The sequence below is a fragment of the Anomalospiza imberbis genome, chromosome Z (assembly GCF_031753505.1).
Source record: "Anomalospiza imberbis isolate Cuckoo-Finch-1a 21T00152 chromosome Z, ASM3175350v1, whole genome shotgun sequence".
Classification (NCBI taxonomy): Eukaryota; Metazoa; Chordata; class Aves; order Passeriformes; family Viduidae; genus Anomalospiza; species Anomalospiza imberbis.
In genome coordinates, this window is record NC_089721.1 from 64,144,872 (window position 1) to 64,153,270 (window position 8,399).

Here is an 8,399-nt window from a genome sequence, read left to right on the forward strand (position 1 = left end):
TAAAGCTGGTAATGGAACAAAAGAGAAGGGCAGCTATTCTTCCTTCTTAGATTATCCCCAGATTCTGATCATCACATGATTTGTTGAAGCAAGTGACCCCAGGAAAAGAAAGAGGCAAAACAAAGATTTTTTTTAAACAATAATAGAAAAAGTAATTTTTTGAACTGTCAAATGATAAATTGGCCCATTGGATTTTTCAGAAGTGCCTCAGGTCCATTTTGGAACAATCAAGTTTTAGTATATGGCCATGGATTAGTATATGGCCATACTGAGATTAGTATCAGACTCAGTAAACTATGTAAACTAAACTCCCACTGTCATTTATGTGCGCTTGTCACTGTCAAGAATAATAATAATTTGAAAGAAGGAAATATTCAGAAATTGGTTTAACTTTAAATGAGATCCACTGCCAGAAAAAGTTACCAGGATAATACAGTTTCTCCTGAAAATATTATTCTTTTTTTCTACCCTCAGTTAAACAAACTTTGTGGACTTAGTGAAAATATGTGGTTTTATTCAGTGGAAAAGGAGTTGGGTATATTGTTTAACAACAGAAAACGTTGTGTTTATTTCTTTAGATCAATGCAGAGATGCAATCTCACAAAGTAAGCAAACTCTTGTTGCTTTCTGGCACCTTTAGCCAGTTTTGCCTTAAGCACACAGTTATTAGGAGGTGATGAGGTAACGGTTAGTAAGCAAATGAACAGAAAGGATGTTAATCCTAAAATATGCCAAGAAGACCAGCTAGAGCACAGAAGAGGCATTTTTGTCCTACTTCTACTTAGGCGAGTCAAGACTGAAATCCCAAGATTTACATGGTGGAATATCAGATATGCTCAATGCATAGCATGGCCATAGTGCAGTAAGACAGCAGATGTTATGACAGACAGCCTTCAGCTGAGGTTGTCAGAAATTTATGTGGCATCAAAGCATCCCCATCTCACCAGATGTCCTACTCCATGAGCCAGATAGGCACCTACAAGCTGGCTCCCTGGCTGGCTTTTTCTCTGGTGTCTCAAGCAAAAGACAAAGCTGATTAGCTTGAGATCCAAGCAGAATACAGTACTAAGCAGAACTGATAAATCAAACTAATTTACATTCTTTCTGTAGAGATTCTTTCTTGAAAAGAAAAAGTTTCAGATGTGTCATCTACTCCAGTCATACACATTCCCCCCACTTCTTCCCCCCCCCCGCCCCAGTTTAGGCTTTCTGTTGAAGAAGAGGTATGTAACTGGAAAAAGCTAGATCTAGACTTTGAATTACAGTGCATAATGTTGCTTTCGTAAGCAATAAAGACCAGGCACACCAAATTTGGAATGGAAACAACAGCGTGTTTCAACCTCTTACAACTCTTACCCAGCAACAGCCCACTTACAAGGCTGGCAGAAGGGAACACAGAGGATGACTGCTTTAGAGCAGCATGCACGTGTCTGTCATTTGTAGAAAGTTTTGTGTTTTCTGTGGCATTGTCATGTACTATATTTTTCATTCTTTCTCCCCTATCATTTTTTTACTTGAAAAGGCAGATGACTATTTACTTCATTTTTTACATTGGACGGATGCAGTTACTTTTCCCTTCCTGTTTCTCAAGGTTATTTAAATAAGATTCTAGTGATTTTAACAGACATGAGAGATGTGATATTAAAAACCCTGACAATGAAATCCTGCATTAGCTTCATTTGTGAAATGATGACACAACAGTGTTTTACATAGGCTGCAGCCAGCCGACCTTCGGAACGGGTCAAGGGCAGGTTCTATGCATTTGGAACTAATTCAGTTTTTCTTGTTTATTTCCTTTTGAGCTCTCTTCTAAAGCTGTTTCGTGGTTTTGATGCTAATGATGATAATGATGGCACTATTTGTATTACCCTGATACCACAAGCATGACTTGGTAGGGCATATGTTGTACTCTAGCAATTAAAATGCCGGTCGCTAATGACCAAAGATAACCTAGTGCACTAGCTAGTACTTTTAAAAGTATGTGCTAATTTCATTCATGAGATCATTTCCCAAGATGCAGCCACAAATAAAATTCATAAAAACATATGAATTTCCTTAGCCTCCCCATGTACTTATGCACAGATATGCACTTTTGTATTCATACAGTTCCTAGTGATGTGGTGATTCTTCCAGAGGGCACAGTGGTGGGATAATTGCTTAGATATCTGTTTTCAGTTCCAATAAATGACAGTCTGTATCTTTAAGTGTGGCAAGTAAACAGCTTTGAAAGATTTTTATCTACATTTTTAAAAAATAATTTATTAGGTTTTTCAACTAAGGAATTAAAAATCCTGACTGTTCTAATGTCAGTTTCAAAAGGGCTAGGAAAGCTGCAAATAGTATGTGCTGTAAATCTGTGCCATGGCAGAAACAATCAGAAGAGTAAAGAGTAATGATTTAACATTTAATCAGAAGCATTATACTTTGTTGTGTTCTCATTGTAGCTGCAGGAAAAGATGCTGTAACAGATCTTTAAATAGAAAACCTGAGGCTAAATTCTACTTCATCCATCAAAAGCAGCTGCTAGGAGATGACCTAATTTTAGTGGCTTATCAATTCCTTAGTGCTTGTTGGTTGATGTAACTTTGATCCTCTGATGCTAGATGACTTTTGTGCTGAATATAGCTAGAATTTAATGTGGATCTTTTGGATGGCTGCCCAGCCAAGCTGCATAATCCAAACAAAGAGAGCGAGCAGTACATGATTCAAGCTACTCACGTGTACAATAATACAAATATATGTATCCTGATTCCTTTGGGCAATCAGCTCCATGTCACCAAGCACATATTTCAAACACGATGTCCTTGTGGGGTTTTTTTTGGTCTGATTTTTTTTTTGTTTCTGTTTTTGTAGGTTTTTTTCCCAAACAATGCTCTGCTTTTCATTGGAGAAACAACACAAGATGCAGTGAGACTCAGCTGCTGCCAAGAAATAATGATAGAGTCAATAATTGCAGGACGTTTTTAATGAATGTTTTCCAAGCAAATCATTCCCATTTCAAAGGGCTGTTATTTCTATTTATGTAGAGATTAGCCTACACGTTATCAAGGAAAGGGAATAGTGATTTTTTTTTAAATCATTAGTTTTTGTAGCATTTTTACCTTTTTTTTTTTTTTAATAACAGAGAATATCTTTGTCTCTCTTTCTAACTTACTCTTTATCTGGACTTGTTTTCCTTTTTCTTTCTCTCCTTCTCTTTTTGGCTCTTCACTAAAACCATCTGTGACACACATGCAAGTTGATGGGTGTGTGAGCAATGCTTCACACATATTTACTTGCCCTACTTGGCATTATTTGCTAGTCATTAAAGATTATGCAGGAGTTCTTCATGTCCCATTGTTTTTTTATTCTCTTAGCAAATTAAGATAGGAATAAGAGTGTGGTCAGGCTATTGGACAGATTTTTTTTTTTTTTATTTCTTGTTTCTAGAGTTTAGACTGGGGAGGATTTAGACTGAGAGGATTAGACTGGAAGGATTTCTGGGTTTTCTTCCTGGCACTGACAATCATGCATTGTGTGAGCTTGAGCCAGTCACTTAGGGCCTGTTTTTCACACTCCAGTTGAAATAAATGGAAACTGCATGTGCTCAGCACCTCTGCAAACCAGGTCATTTATCTCTTCTCCTTTCATTTATGCACTGATAAATATAACAATCTTTGCCTTTGCATAAGCAAACTGGATAGAAGGATACAAATATGGGCAGTTAAACATGCAAATCCCTCATTTTGATGCACAACCATCCATTTCATACAACTGGGGATTTCTACATTTGCCTTGGGTCCTTTTTGAAAAAAATGGACAATAAATAACAAAATCTATACAGACTTGTCAGGGATGCACAACTGAAATCAATATGTTTCTATAGCTTTTTTTCTGTATTTTCACTTCTTTTAAAGATACTATTAGCTAAAATAATCATTTTAGCCTACTTTATTACTGGATTAAACCATATTGTCAATGTGCAAATGGCTTGGGCATTACATGCTAATTGTAGGTTATTACACAAGACTCAGTGTTAGCTGTTTGACTTTGGGATTCTTAGGTGGGCTTAATTATCATTTCACGCTACCTGCATTTCTTCAGTGACAGTAAGGATGTCCAGAGTGCTATGCAGCAACTCAGGATTGCCCCAGTGAAATGCCTATAGTGTCTCAGTATGTCCTCTGGACATATAGTAAGTGCCAAATCTGGTACAAAAAGCAGGAGAAAGTTTGTAATAAGCAGTCAGATTGACATCCATTTTCAATCTGCCTACCACAGCTCAAAAAAAAAAAAAAAAAAAAAAAAAGTAACAAGGACAAATTTCTTCAATGGAAATGAACATGTTCATTTAAATGCTACTGTTCCTGATATACAAATGTCAGTGTCTCATGGCTCCTGGCTTGTGTGTCCTGCTTGTGCAGAAATTGATGGAAGTCAGAACACTGAGGTCCTTCTCACAGTCACAAGGTTTTGTCCACCAGCTTCAATGCAATTCTGCTGCTTTAAAATTTTGGTGAACATAGCATAAAAAAATATATATATATATATATATATATATCCTCAGCTTTGTTGTGGAAAACAGTTTGAATGCTTATATTTTGCCCAAGTTCTCACAAAGACACTAGAGCATAACAAGGACATCCTACCTAGGGATAGACTTCAAACCTGGATCCTGCTTTGATGGGACAAATTTCCTGTCTATACATCCTTATTAGCCACCTTCCCTGGAACCTGGACAATGCCCTCTTTGTCATGAGATGGACAAGCCCATCACACAACTGAAGTGCAGATGGATGCTCATATATCCTAGAGGAAGCCTTTTTGCCCATGGTATTGTGCATCCACTTCTCTCATGCCTTCATTGGTCACAGGCTGGGGAAATGCTTGGATTTTCCTTGCAGAAGGTACACACCTCTAGTGACAGCACAGGAGGATACACAGAGTGCATGCAACCCTCAGCTTCATTTCAGACTACAGGAATTGTCCTGGCTGAAAGACTGGCCATGATTGTGGCAGAACAAAGCTGAGTGCACAGCTTTTGTGTTATTGCCACTCAGCTTCCCAAACTGAACCTGATAATTACAGAGTTGTGTGCAACCATGAGTTTACCAGGAGTCTTTAGTGAAATTGGGCCAGTTTAAACATCTATGACCTAATTTTGTTCTCACTGGACTTCACAGATTATTAACGTCAATGGAAATAATCTTAGATGCTCTATAAGTGTCAGAGAACAAACAGCTGCTTTCTCTAGAAAGGAACTATGTATTTTGAGAATGGGGCTGGCAGCCAGGCATTCCAGACTCCTCATGCTGGCCTTGAGCAGATTCTGTATTCTTGCTACCTTGTCATCCCCATGTAGCACAGACAGAATTGTTTTGCCTTCCTTCATTATGGATGTGTGTGAAGATTAAATAAATCGCCTGAAAATTATAAGCATTAAAGTTACTGTTACTTTATACAAAACCCAGTAGCCTCTTGCTTCTAATCAGTCCCCTGGCTTCTGATGTTTCAGTTAAAAATTCATACTGGTAGGATATTATTTGCTGCATATATGTCTCCGTGCTTCATTGAGGAGTTTGTGGTCCTTGTTAGTAACTAAGAAAGCTCCTACCTTATGTTCTAAATATTAATTTAATACTTCATGACAGTGAGTCAATATTGCAAAAGGCTGGGCTTTACAGCTGTCAGGACTGTGTGAGCAGCTTGGGCTAATAGTGAAAGTGCTCTCCTTGCAGGGCGAGCTGCTAAGCAGCATCTCCAACTGGCCCGGTTGCCTGGTTTACAGAGGAAGCCAGCTGAGGCAAGGATGGGCCAGGAACCTAGATGCATCTCATTGACCTGGATGTGGCAGCTGTACTCTTCCACCTCTTCTACCTGTACATAACCCACATTCTGGATATCTCTGGATGTGGGTTAACCTATCTGCGGAATATCCCTGTGCATTTTTCAACCCATTTGCTAAGGTTGTGAATAAAATGCAAATGAGGCTGCAATACTGTATATTACCCGGGTGAAAACAGGCTTTTAGATCCAGGAGTGTCACAGTTACAAAACCAGATGCGATCAAACATGTGAAATGACCCTGAAATGTTCTTAGGAGGCCAACTTGTTCTACCAGCATGCTTGAACTTTTACATTTCAGCAGTGTGAAAGCCAGTTTAGACATGAATTGCTTGTTACAGAGACACCATCACCGAGTGTTACTAAATTATCACAAATGAGCAGTTAGCAATTTGAAAGCATTCAAATTCTGAAATGTTTATTTAATGGAACTGATATCCTAACTAATGCTTGCTATAGGTCAAGTGAAAAAATGCAGATACAAAATCAAATAATAAAAATACATACCAAATTCTACCCTGCTTTTAGATTATGCATATTTTCACTTTACCCATAAAGTGCCATTTACAAAAACTCATCTTTATAAACGCTTGTGCTTTGCACCAGTGTAGTTGCTATGGTGTGCTAAAACTGAAAACTGAGTTTCCCTGTCCAAAATACTATTTACTATTGTAATAAGTCACATGTGCATGGAACAACGACATAAAATACCAATCTGCTTTTCAACAAGTGAACAGAGACTTTAGGGCATTTCAGCACCTTCTGAGGAGAAGATCTCATTTATTCAAGAACCTTCTGGACACAATCCTGTGCCATGTGCTCTAGGATGGCCTTTCTTGAGTATGGAAGTTGGATCAGGTGACCCACTGTGGTCCCTTCCGACCTGACCCATTCTGTGACTCTCTGATGTGTGAATAAAGTACCAAACACTGATCACAAGTGTGCAGTACCTGTGCTAGTAGTCCATAAAGTTCTACCTTTCTAACTAAATTTTTGGGAAATACTTTGAGTAAAAAAATTGTGTTTGGTACTCAAAAAGGGGACTCCAAGAAACACCTGAACTGCAACACGTGAAACCCACGGCACTGGAAATACAGTGTCAGTAATGATCTTGACTTAATTGCAACTTTAGAAGCAAATTACTTCATGGCTTTTGCTGTAAAAGTTGTAACAAACATCATCAGTATTGGTTTGGGCCAAAAACCTAGAAGCCTGTGGTTCTTCCTGCTGCAATGGGGTGTAATCAAGGAGAAGCAACTGTGCCCTGCAAGAACCAAAAGAGCTCTGGAGGCACCTGACTGAGGCTGCGAGACCTCTGAACAGGCACATCAAAGTTCTGCCTCAGTTTGTTATTCAGAATAGCTCTGTATGGATTGTACAGGTTCACTCATGATAACCATAAGTAGCAGGGAGTGAGCCCAGGTCTTCCATCCTCGGCAAGGACCTTAGGTAATGCACCAGTTTCCTTACCTTTTTCTGATAGGCACAGAAGAAACTGGGACTGAAGAAATCTGTGAATCTGCTATAGCCAGTATGACTCAGACAACTGTGAATTTTAGTGCTGTCCTAGTAATCTGCTGCGTAAAAAAACCCTAAAAATTAACAGTGCTGGAATTACGAGGGTTGTAACAGAAGTAGTTTTCAGGTCTAGGGTTTCAAAACTAATTTCTTCAATCTAGGTTTTTATTTTCTTGCCACTTGAGAAAATTCAGGACACAAGACCTGTGTTATTTAAGAATGCTCAGTGTCTTTTTTGGAAGGAAGACCCAGACTGTGCTACATTACCATCAATAGAAATGTGAGTTTGGAGCCTAATTCTTTTGCAGCAGGGGAGATTAGAGAATATTGTGAATATCATTTCAGTATATATACTGAGTTTTTCAAGGGTATCTCATCAACAACAACTTCAAAAGTTACTTTTATGCCACTTCCACTCAGCTGACAAGAACACTTGACATTTTGAGAAGGTTTAGAATAGAAAACATTAGCAGTTCGTGTTGATCATGCAACTCATTGGCAAAAACACTACTGTTTAAATATCACGTTCAGTCATCGCTGGATTGCAATCTAATGAGCGTAAAAGATGAGTACTTCTCAAAAGTGACTTGTCTTGTAACTTTTACGGCTACAAACTTCTAAAATGAGAAGTGTGGACATTTACTTCCATCCAAACACTATTTTCAAGGTCAGTGTCCTTTTGTGCCTTGGAAACACATTCCAAAGAGCTGTTAATAAATAGTCAGGATACTGTACTTTCTGCTCAGTGAAATCTCAATACAAATTTTCATTATTATGAACAGGATGAGTAATCTTGCTAATGGTATAGTGACCAAGTGTGTTCTAGCTTGTCTTTGAGCACTTCTAGCTTTACGGATGTATTTAGCCATTTTCAAGGAGTAGCATTCCAGGTGAGTAGTCAAATAAAACGAAATGCAATGTCCTCTGTCTTCCAACTGACATACACACTGCATAACTTTTCCCCCAACTGAACCACCTAGTGTTTAAAATTCACTTTGGCATGGATCAAGGAGTGGGATTGTTGATATCTTTAACTTGGTTGTTTATTTAACTTCCCA